The sequence below is a fragment of the Orycteropus afer genome, unplaced genomic scaffold, assembly GCF_000298275.1.
Source record: "Orycteropus afer afer isolate SDZICR_OR568_19922 unplaced genomic scaffold, OryAfe1.0 scaffold00017, whole genome shotgun sequence".
Taxonomy (NCBI): domain Eukaryota; kingdom Metazoa; phylum Chordata; class Mammalia; order Tubulidentata; family Orycteropodidae; genus Orycteropus; species Orycteropus afer.
In genome coordinates, this window is record NW_006921604.1 from 12503774 (window position 1) to 12516322 (window position 12549).

The 12549-nt window shown below is 44.2% G+C and overlaps 1 protein-coding gene across 1 annotated transcript in view; it reads left to right on the forward strand.

Moving 5' to 3' along the window:
- Window positions 1-12549, forward strand: part of NPAS2 (neuronal PAS domain protein 2) — a 91197-nt gene that overhangs the window by 20169 nt on the left and 58479 nt on the right. The window lies entirely within an intron of this gene.

The window sequence follows — 12549 nt, forward strand, 5'->3', positions numbered from 1 at the left end:
TGCCTTCTGACTGCCTTCCATCTTACAGCACCGTATCTGACAATGTTCTGTTGTGACCCGTAAGATTTCCATTGGCTGATTATCAGAAGTAGATTGCCAGACCTTTCTTCCCTCTCCATCTTAATCTGGAAATTCTGCTGAAACCTAGCCACCATGGACGACCCTACTGGTATTCAAAATATTGGTGGCATAGCGTCCAGCATCGTAGGAACATGCGAGTCACCACAGTACAAAAACCGACAAACAGGTTATGGTGGGGAACAGTCTAGGTGCCATGAATTAAGCAAAGCAAGACTTGGAGTAGGGGAGATGGTACTTGTTTTCTTGGGTCAAAAACAGTATAGAAGCTCTGGATCCTACAAGTGAACTGCAGCACAGTTAGCAATGCTGACAGCCTTTGAAGAGACTGATAGACTTCCTCCAAAGAAAAGCTATGCCTGTTGGGTCTAGTTAGTGCTGACTGAGGAATGTGAAACAGATGACTGGAGGTGAGACTTGGTGGGGCTCACTGGGAAGATGTCTGAGACTGTAGTAAGTTTTAACACTTAATGGTGGTAAGTGTTTAGTCATAGGGGTGTGTTTTGGTCCTCTAGTGCTGCTCTAACAGAAAATACCACAAATGGGTGGCTTTAACAAACAGGAATTTATTCTCTTACTGTTTGGGAGGCTAGAAGTCTGAGTTCAAAGTGCCAGCTCTATGGGCTGGTAAAGGCCCCTCAAACTTGGGCTTCAGCTCTGCCTCTTGCTCCTGGCTCACTGGAGCTGGAGGTGTCTCTACACTTAGGCTGCTGCTGGCTGGTGAGGCTAACAAACCCAAGGTTGACAAGTAAAACGGCACAGTCCCAATATTACCAAACAACATGGCAGGCCACTAGTTCAAGTCCAGTGACAGTCCCAAGATTTGCAGGAAACACAGCAGGCTGCTGAATGAAGACTTGGCCTACATGCAAGGTCCAAGCATGCCAAAAAGCTGCAGAGATCTTTCTCAATCTTCATCTTATATGTTGGAAGCAGAGTATGCCCCTAAGGCAGCTACTCAGCTGCTCCAGTAGATTCCACCATGGAGCTGATTACCAGCCTCATCTTGGGGAATAACTTCATCGATATTATTGACAGTTATAAAATTCATTGCTGCCTCTGGAAGACACAGAAATGACTCTGATTCTAATATATCAATGGAAGAAAGAAACCCTATGGAGCACAATTCCACTCTGACACACATGGAGTCATCATGAGTCAGGTCGGCTTGACAGCAATTGGTAACTGGTAGACTCAGCTGAGTGCTTGTTACGTATTTGTATATAGACCCTCACACAGACACAACAAGTCAGCTTGACCCTATGCTTCCCAGTAGAGGGATGGATCATCCCCACATTTAATGTCTGTTTGTTTCTAGCTAACCAGAAACCGGGCCACTCAAAACCAGGCCCAGCCAAGTTCACACGTAACCTTAATTACCACAGGGTGATCACTGTAGGACCATGAAAGCCTTGGAAAATGAAGAGGATTCAGGCAGGCAGAAGAGAGAGGGCAAGCATTGAAGCTGAAGAGTGAGGAGGGTGCTTGGGAGGTGGCAGTGAAGGTGGCGTATTAAAAGGCCATGATAATTCTCTTCTTCCCTCCTTCTCTCCCTCCCTTCCTCCTCCTTTTTTCTTTAGTGCTTCTGCCTCTCTGCATAAACCTTGCTGGTTCCCTGGTAACCCCTTAAGTCAGGATGAATTGACTCAGGAATATGAATCTGACTGGTGTAGGATCTGCCTTTGAGGATCTTTCATTTCCTGCCACATTTATTCCTACAGATCTTGAATACCAGCTCCACTAGGAGCATCTTGTGACTGATTGGGATAAAATATCTTCTTTCTCCTCCCAGCACTTAACACTCCCACCCCACATGTCAGCGGATGGGCCACCAGTTTATGTGATAAGGAGGTAACAGCTTACCCAGGCTTCCATATATTGGCCAGGTCTTCCTGGGCCAGAAAAACACTCTTGAGAACTGTGCATCCCTGTCTTAAGCTTCACCTGGCTATGGTGCAGCGTGGCCTTGCTCTGTGGGCAGCTTCTGCCTCCGTTGGGGTGAGCAATCCAGCTCTTCCAGTGATCCCCGAGTTCCATATCATCCTAGGTCATATTTTCCATCAGAAACCATTCCCCCCTACCTTTTCTTCCAGTGATGCTACGTGGAGATCAAAACTGCCTCCCACATTTTTTCTTTGCCAGTCACAGCGTGTCATAGCCCAGAAATGCATTTTTTATTTTGCTAGGTAAATATCTTCACATTATGCCACAGTCTGACCTTTGTTTTCAGCTTTCACATTATGCCACAGTCTGACCTTTGTTTTCAGCTCATTTCCTGACTTCAGGGTGTATGAGGTAGGGGATTTTCTCTCTTCTCTTGGTAACCTTCAGAAGAGGCACAGGGTCACTCTATGCAGAGCAGGCTGAGAGAGCAGCTTCATCATGTGTTTAGATGTGGGCTAGGAGAAGAGTGGTGCAGCCTGTGTGATAAAGGCAGACGTGTCCCTGTCAAACTCAGCCTGGCTTCCTTAGGCTCCTCGGAGGGTGGCTGAGAAAAGAATGGGTGATAGGGCTCTTCCTTGCAGGAAGTTCATGTTCGGTATTGAAATGGAAGGGATTGGGCTCTGGTAGCATAGTGCCTAAGGCGCTTGACTGCTGACCAGAAGTCTGGCTGTTCAAACCCACCAGCCACTCCTCGGAAGGAAGATGGGGCAATCTACTTCCGTAGTGATACTGCCTCGGCAACCCAAGGAGGGGTGGCTATGAGTTGTGTCCAACTCGACGGCACATAACAACAACAACAGGCATTGATTGAAAGTAATAAAATGTAGCTTCCCCGGTGGCCTGGAAATCAGATGCAGGAGCCCAAAGCTGTTTGTGTAAACAGGATTTTCACTGTTCTGCTTTATGCTCTTGTAATTACCTGATGACCCAATTGCTATACATGGCAGAGGAAACTTACAAAGAAATTCAGTAGTTCTGCTTTGAAATTATGGAGCAATTTAGGAGTACCTTATAAATTCATTGCTGCCTCTGGAAGACACGGAAATGAGTCTGATTCTAATAAATCAATGGAAGAAAGAAACCCTGTGGAGCACGGTTCCACTCTGACACATGTGGGATCATCTTGAGTCAGGTCGGCTTGACAGCAATTGGTAACTGGTAGACTCAGCTGAGTGCTTGTTAAATGTTTGTATATAGACCCTCACACAGACACACCAAGTCAGCGTGACCCTATGCTTCCCAGTAGAGGGATGGACCATCCCCACATTTAATGTCTGTTTGCTTGTAGCTAACATTATCCAGTTTGTACCAGGATTGTCGTTTTCCTCCCATCTTTTGATGTAGCATTCACTTGCATTCTTTGCAAGTGGGTAAACAAGAGGCATTGAGGATAAGAGCTTCCCTGGTACCAATCAACATACAGCTACTTAAGCAGAGGAGATGATCTGGGAGTTATTATTTCCACTTTAACCAACTGCCATTGAGTCAATGTAGAAGTGTGTTCCATAGGGTTTTCCCTATAGAAATCATAGGCTGATTTTTTAGAAATAAATCACCAGGACTTTTTTCTAAAGTGCTCATGGATAGACACAAACCTTCAACCTTCCAGTTAGCAGCTGAGTGCATTAATCATTTGTACTACATAGGACGTCTCCACTTTAAAGGGAAGAAAATTCAAGGTGGCCCAGGCAGTGAATGGCAGAGCAGACTCAAACCAGGTGCATCTGACTGCAAAGCCCAAGCTCTTCACCTCTCTGCTCTGGTGACCTTTTGGTAACAAGGACTTGAGTTGTAATTTAGGAATTCTCCATTCTGTTTGGGAGCTCTGGTGGTGCAGTGGTTAAAGCATTGGGCTGTAAATCAGACGGTCAGCAGTTCAAACCCATGAGCCACTCTGTGGAAGAAATATGAGGCAGTCTGCTTCTATAAAGATTTATTGGTTTGGAAACCCTATGGGGCAATACTACTCTGTCCTATAGGGTTGCTATGAGTCAGAGTCAACTTGATGGCAGTGGGTTTGTTTTTTGCCTTTCTGTTTAGTTTAGCTCAGTTCTTACTTGTTCATCACTCAGTATAATCCTAGCACTTGTCTACTGATGTTGCAGGGATTTAGAAATCCCATGTGAGGCTGTCTTCCTGTCAGGGTTTGCAGTTTGGTTGAGATATCTATCACCTTTTAAACCATTAGAGAATAATAGAAAACGTGTCAACATTTATGGACCACTTACTAATAACCAGACACCATTAAGAATCCCTTACATGCACTAATATTTGTAAAGCACTTAGAACAGTGCCTAGCACAGAGCAAGGGCCCTATCATGTTTGCTCTCGTTATCAATATTGATCCTTACAATAACCCTATGAGGTAGGTATTTACCCACATCTTAGATGAGGAAACTGAGGCCCAGGACAGGTAAATACTTCCTCCCAGATCCCACGACCAGCCAGTAGTGGAGCTGGGATTTGAATTCAGGCACTTTGGCTTAGAGTTTGGTGCTTAAACACTACTCAGAATTCCATATAGCACAGTAAAGTGGAATATTTTCAAAAGGAGGCAGATGGTTGGAAGGGAGAGAATGGGGAATAGAAATGTGGTTGTCAGTCTTTGTGGAAAAGGTGGTGATTGAGATGGTAAGAAGAGGCCAGGTGGGAAGGGGCCTTGGCAGGCATGACACAAAGGCACAGTGTGGGCAGGACAAGAAGCCACAGCCCCAGCAGCAGTGCCCTCTAAGGCCTGTTGGAATCAGACCCAAGCACCAGTTGGCATGCCAGGACCTGGGCCCCACTGTCCCTTGTGTGGCCCTAGAGGGCTGCTGGTGGAGGGGGAAATAAAGAGCAGCAAGAATTCTTTCTTCTTCTGAGACTATCAGGTTCAAAGTCACACTCTGTTTCCTTCATACTAATATAAACTCAGACGTGCATGAAAGCTCACATGATAAATTTTTGTATAATAATTTCCTAATGAAATATCCTAGAACTTTTCTTTTCCAGTTTGACATAGAAAGAAAGAAGAAGAAGAAAATTGCTGTAAGAAGCAGAAAGTGATTAAGATGAAGTGATTACTAAGATAAAATCCAAACTTTAACGTTTTGTCAACTTTAAAGTTATTAGTTGCCATTGAGTTGAGTCTGACTTCATAGTGACCCCATGTGTGCAGAGTAGTAGTGCTCCCCAGTGTCTTCAAGACTGTGGCCTTTCAGAAGCAGTTTGCCAGATCTGTCTTCCAAGGCACCTCTGAGTAAGTTTAACCTCCAGCCTTTCAGCTCGTAGTCAAGCACTTAGCTGTCTGCCCCACCCAGGGACTCCATGGCCCTCCTGGGCATCTAGAGTCAAAGCACACAGTAAAAGAAGAAACATGACCATGGTTGGATGAACCTGTTGATGGAAGGCCAAGTGCAAAAGGGAGCTTTTGCAGAGAAGACCTTCAGGAGAGATTTAAAGGGAATGTGTCACACTGCCTTGGACAGAATTGGCAAAAGGTGTGAATGAGGCAGACATAAAAATAGGCATAATCTGTGTCTCCTGTTTGGACTTTAGTTTGTTTTGTTTAGGTTTTGTTAGGTTTTTAATTAACTTCCTTTTCTGTTGTTAATGAATATGATGTTTGCCTAATGAGCTGGAGGATGGTGAGCTGTTAAAGCATAGCCCCAAGCATAGTGCCCATGTACCTAAATATCCATCAAACAAGGGATAGAATTCATTAGTGGGACTACTACTTTGAGAACAATGGCAAAAAGCTGGCAAAGAGTGGAAGGTATCTCAGAAGTAAAACATATGGGCATGAATAACATAATTTCCTAAACAGATAATAAGGAGCAAGTGTTTATAAAGTTGGAGAAATCTATAGACCAAAAATATTACTGCCATGTGATGCTGGTTCTCCAGGTATTCGAATACTCCTTCAAGAAGAAGGTCTAAGATGTAGAGTAGAATATGGGACCAGATTTTTGTGTCTGGGGTAACAGCAGAGAGAAGGGGTCACAGAGGAGGGTAGACAGAGCCCCTGACTTATGTTAACAAAATGCAACAGCAAGGCCAAGGCCATGAAACACATTTCCCAGGAAACATCCCTCTCCTCTCCCCAACCCTCTCCTCACTTTTTAAAAATCCAGCCTAATTGAAGTCGTCTTGTTTGAGGGATTCCAGGCCATGGCAGAGCTAGGGAATTGCTCTGTCTAGATGGAACACTAACAGGTTTGACTGCAGCTCGAACTTGGCCACAGATTAAGAAGGCCCAGGTCCCCACATAGTTTTTTTTTGTTTTTCTTTTTAATGCCTTTTGAATTTTATATATCATCGATTCAAAATGAGTATGTGCTGAGCCATCATTGAAGTTAAGAAACATAGGACATGGCCAAGACCATAGAAGCCCACCTGCTCCTTTCCCATAGCACTTGACCTTCACTCTATCACTGCCATCGAGTCGCTTCCAACTCATAACAACCCCCACTGAGTTTCCAAGGATGTCAATCTTTATGGAGGTAGATTGCTTCATCTTCCTCCCACAGAGCAGCTGCTGGGTATGAACTGGTGACCTTCTGGTTAGCAGCCAAATGTCTGACATTTAAGATCATTTCCTTGCTTTTCTTTATAACTTTACCAACACTGAATTCATTGCTAAACACTTTAATTTAGTATTGCCTTTTCTTTTACTTTATGTAGGTGGAATCAGGAAATATACTCATTTGTGACCTCTTCTTATGCTCAACAATTTGTTGTAAGATGCATGCATCGCACACTGCTTGGTATAGCTGCCATTGGTTCATTTTCATTGCTCTGTAGTATTTAGTCTATGTATGAATGTGCTACAATTTCTGCATCCATTCTGGTTTGGAGCTCTTAAAAAGTGTTTTCATGAACATCTAAACATGTTTCCTGGTGAATGTTTGCAAGCATCCCTTAGAGAACTGGTAAGAAAGAGAATTGCTAAGCTGTAGGATGTGTACCTCTGCATCTTTACTGGGAAACATCATAAGGAGCTCTGGTGGTGTGGGTGCCTAGGGCATTTGACTGCTAACCAGAAGGTTGGTGGTTCATCCGCCAGCCACTCCTTAGAAGGAAGATGAGACAATCAACTTCCATAAAGATTTACCACCTCAGAAACCCAGTGGGGGTCGTTATGAGTCAGAATATCGACTTGATGACAGTGGGTTTGGGTTTTTTGGGGAGTGGGGTGGGAGGAATGGTTTAGAGAACATAGTGGTTGTGTCTGTTTACTCCTAAAGCTTTGTGGAGAGTTCCAAGTACTCTCCATCTCATCAAAATGTAATATTGTCAGACTGCTTAGTTTTTGTCAGTCTAACATATGAACCTATCTCATGGAATATTAATTTGTTTTTCCCCTGATAACTAATGAGATTGAGTCTTTTTTCCTATGTTTATTGGCCATTTTGATTTCCTAGGTGAAGTGCCTATTTATTTATTTATTTTGCTATTTTCCTACTGGATTTTTATTCTTATAATGATTCATAGGCATTCTTGCCATGATCTGTATATTAGTCCTCTGTCAAGTATACATGTTGCAAAAAGTTTCTATCACTTGATGACTTACCTTTTTCCTCTTTTTGAGGCCTTTGGTTGGCCGTAGAGAGTGTATTTCTTTATAGTTTGATGCTTTTTTACATCTTATATACATAATACTTCCCTACTTCTAGATCATGAAACTGTTCTCTGCATTATCTTCTGAAACTTTTACTGTTTGGCCATCAGTTTGATTCTGAATCGAAACTGAATCCAAACATACCAAATATGTGCCCAACCTTCTGTTTCTTTAGAGAGATCAAGGGCTGGACTTGACCTATGCCTGCCTCTTCTCAAGGTGAGGCTTCTCCAGGACTTTTCACCATTCCTCCCTTCTAACTGGTGGCCATCACACATCTCCAGCCAGACCTCCAAGACCCCTCAGGGCATTCTTGGATTGAGTGTCCACCAGGCCACTTCCATCCCAGCCAACCAGCATCCATGTGCTCCTTTTGTAGGCTAACTCATATTTACCAGCTAGAATTAAATTAGTGCTGCTAGTTCAAAGGGAGAGAGGAAAATGCTTTTCTACATCCTGCAGCCCTTTCTGATCATTCCCCCAGCTCTCAAGCTTCCTCAAGGAAAAACATAGAAAATGTGCGACATAGAATTTAGGACAGGCATTCATAGTTAAAATCAGAAAATAGACCAGATCCCTGATAAAGCAGCTAAGGGCATAGCAGTACATTGGGAGAGAAAACTTTTTGCCTAGACAGATACATGATCTTGATAATGTGACTCAGTTGTGAAAATGGCTACAGATGGCACATTCCCTCTTTTTGTCTTCATAATTATGTTTGTTTTAATAAACAGAGACCAGCTTGTTCAAGGGACAGTTCCATTGCAGATGTAGTTTACTCTCCCATAAGCACTAGGACGAGTTCTGGTGGTGTAGTGCCTAAGGCATTTGACTGCTAACCAGAAAGCTGGCAGTTCAAACTTACAAGCCACTCCTCAGAAGGAAGATTGGGCAATCTACTTCCATTAGAGATACCACTTTGGAAACCCAAGGAGGGGTCCCTATGAGTTGAATTGACTCAATAGCAGTGAGTTTGGTTTTGGTTTTTGGTTTTTGGTAAGCACTAGGACTTAACACTTGCAAATTATTGTTATTTGTATTGGTTTTCAACATGTGGAAATGGCATGATTGTAATGATATTACAGAACTTATGTCAAGCATGGTTCTAAACCTTTCCTGTATTTATTAACTCTTAATCCTCATAATGCCCATATATCTTGCCTCCGCATCTCCATCCAGTGTTCATTTTTATTTCATACAGAACCTGTAGCCTGAGGTGCTCTCGTGGTCCTCTTGACCTGCCAATCCTCTTCCCCACTCCGAACAAGCCAGGCAGCCCTCATAGCCCTGCTCTCTTCCACACACACCACTTGGGACCAGGCTCTCCACAAAAAGGCCATGGAGTGACTTAGTTATTGTTTTCAAGTATCCAAACGATTCCTAAGAAGAAAGACCACTGCCATCTATGATGAACATGAGTTATCTTCTAAAATACTAGAGGCCTGAAGGATACTTTCTCGGAAACCCAAGGAAGGGTCGCTATGAGTCAGGTCTGACTCGATGGCACATAACAACAACAACAAAGGAAAATCAAAAGGATTTTATTTGGATATAAGAAGGAACTTGGACAGAGTCCAGCCAACCAAATCCACTGCCATTGAGTCATTTCCAACCATAGTGATTCTATAGAACAGAGTAGAACTGCCCTGTGTGGATTCCAAGGCTGTAATCTTTACAGAAGCAGACTGCCGCATTTTTCTTCTGCAGAGTGACTGGTGGTTCAAACTACTGACCTTTTTGATTAGCAGTCAAAAGTGGTCACTTTAACCACTGCACCACCAAGGGTCCTTGAACAGAGCCAGAATGATAAAACGATAGCACAGGCTATAGAGGATGTTTGTAGAGTCTTTGCCTAGAGAGATACAAACTAGTGTAGCCAAGCTGGGAACCTTTGAGCCCTCCTGAGTCCTTCCTCCCCTCCCCTTCCCTTTTAGTTTCTCATAGAGCAATGTTCACTTTTCTCACACCCAGGCCTTACCATCAAACAATTACCATATGGCATGGCAAGTGCAGTGAAGGGATTACAGAGGACCATGGCAGCATGAGGTGAAGGTGCCCTGTCTGCACAAGGGGTTGTCACGAATGCAGGCTATCTTGGAAGGTTGCAGGTTCAGTTCCTGACTTCCGCAATAAAGCAAGTCAATTTTTTGGGTTTCCCAATGCATATAAAAGTTACTTTTACTTTAGTCTGTTAAGTAAGCAATAGCATTATGAAAAAGTTTGAAATATTGTGAGAACTCCAGAATGTAGCACAGAGACATGAAGGGAGCACACACTGTTGGAAAAACAGCACCAATAGACTTTCTCAACACAAGATTGCCACAGACCTTCAATTTGTAAAGAACATACTACCTGCAAAGCGCAATAAAGTGAGGCATGCCTGTACTCCCTTTGAGAAAGTGAGTTCAAAGTAGGGACCTGAAGATACACAGGAGTTAGCTGAATCAAGGGGAGAATGGGTGCAGAATGTTTCAGCCTATGGGATCAGCTGAGCAGAGACCCAAAGGATGCCACCTAGGTGTCTGGCGTGGGCAAATGAGCAACTTAGCGGTCCCACTTGTGGAGTCAGAGAGCCCAGGGGAGAAGAAGGTGTGGGTGGGAAAGAATGACATTGGGGATAAGTGTAAATTTGTCATTCCTAGGGGGCATCTGAGAGGCATTTAGAAAGTTGAGCCAGGGATATACAAGAGAGAGCTGGCTGTGTATACAAATTTTGTTGTTGTTGTTAAGTGCCGTCGAGTCGTTTCCGACTCATAGCGACCCCATGCACAGCAGAACGAAACACTGCCCGATCCCGCGCCAGCCCCACAATCCCTGCTATACTCGAGCCCATCATATATAAATAATGTTTGAAGCCATGGGAGTGAATGAGTATATGTAAGGGAGACCAAGGAAGAGATAAGGAGTCCCTGGGGGGGCAAAAATGGTTAAGCTCTTGGCTGCTAACCAAAAGGTTGGCGGTTCAGACCCACCCAGGGGCACCTCCAAAGAAAATCCTGGTAATCTACTTCTGAAAGGTCACAGACATGAAAATCTTGTGGAGCAGTCCTGCTGTAACACATGGGGTGGCCATGAGTCTGGATTGACACAATGGCACCTGTTTTGTTTTACTTTTTAAAGGAAGAGATGGAGATATGCCTATCTCATGTCTGCACCATATACTTCTACCTACACTGTCTGATTAGGTAACCACATGTGGTTATTTCCATTTTACTTAAAATTAAACAAAATTCAATATTCAGTTCCTCAGTCACACTAAACACATTTCAGGTTCTCAGTAGCCTTATGGCTAGTGACTCCCATAACGGACAAATACTGTATATCTAGACCACTTATTTAGGAGTTCTGGTGGCATAGTGCCTAAGGCACTTGACTGCTAACCAGAAGGCTGTCAGTTCAAACCCACCAGCCACTCCTCAGAAGGAAGATTGAGCAATCTATTTCCATAGCAGTATCACCTCAGAAACTGTTCTGGTTACCTAGTGCCACTCTGACAGGAATATACCACAAATAGGATGACTTTAACAAACAGGAGTTTATTCTCTTAGAGTTTAGAGGCTTTAAGTCCAAGTTCATAGTGCCAGGCTCTAGGGGCGGTGTGAAAGCCCCTCGACCCTGGGCTTCAGCTGTGCCTCCTGCTCCCGGCCCACTGACTAGAGGCATTTCTTCACTCAGGCAACTGTTGTTGTTGTTGTTGTTGTTGTGTGCCGTCAAGTCGGCCCCGACTCATAGCGACCCCTCCTTGGGTTTCCGAGGCAGTATCACTACGGAAGTAGGATTGCCCAACCTTCCTTCCGAGGAGTGGCTAGTGGGTAACTACTGACTCCTAATAAGCCCAAGGTTAACAAATAAAATGGTTCAGTCCTGATGTTACCAAACCACACAGCAGGGCATTAATTCAAGTCCATTGTAAGTCCCAAGGTCGGCAGAGCATGGCAGGCGGCTGAACAACGACACAGCTACATGCAGGGTCCAAGCGCGCCATAAGCTAGAGACCATTCCCAAAGCTGCTTCTTATATACGGGAAGCAGACCATATACCCAAAGCAGCTACTCAGCTGCTTGTGGTAGATCCCACCATGAAGTTGATTGCCAGTCTCAACATGGGGAATAACCACCAGCTGCCCAGCTACTCAACCAGGCCCAGCCAAGTTGACACACAAACATAACCACCACAGAAACCCAAGGAGGGGTCGCTATGAGTCAGATCTGACTCGATGGCAGTGAGTTGAGTTTAAACCACTTACTTTGTATTCACAGTGCCAGGATTTAAAAAAAAAAAAAAAATGCAGTTCCAGTGATTGGAGACATTTAAGAAGTAAACAGGCAGAGGCCTTTGCTGCCTAAAGGTCAGGGACAGAACTCCATGTACCCATACTGCCCCAGCCAGCGGGGAAGGAGAATGGCCAGACCTCCTCAAGCAGGAGGAGGCTTGTTTGTTTTCTGCATTTGTCAAACTTAAATTTTACTTCCCTCTTGGACTCATGGGCAATAATAGCACATATGGACTTGAACAAGTAAAACATTTTAGATTGCCCTTCGAGATTGGTTGTTGTTAGCCACCTTTAAGTGGGCCTCTCAACTCAAGGCAACCCCAAGCCCAAAAGAAAAAAACCCTATCCAGTCCTGTCTCATCCCCAGTGTCAGTTATAGACTCAACTGTTGTGATCCATACAGTTTTCATGGGCTGATTTTAGAAGTCGATCGCCAGGCCTTTCTTCCCAGTCTGTCTTTGTCTAGAAGCTCTGCTGAAACCTGTGCAGCCTCATAGAAAGACGCAAGGCTCCCCTGACAGCTGGTTGGTGGCTGTGCGTGAGTGTGTTGCCAGAACTCCTACGTGGAAGGCCAGAGTTCTACCCAGAACCAGCACAGATCAATTACGGAGTGATACATTAAGTGTTTTCACAGAAAACCAGATTTTAAACCTTT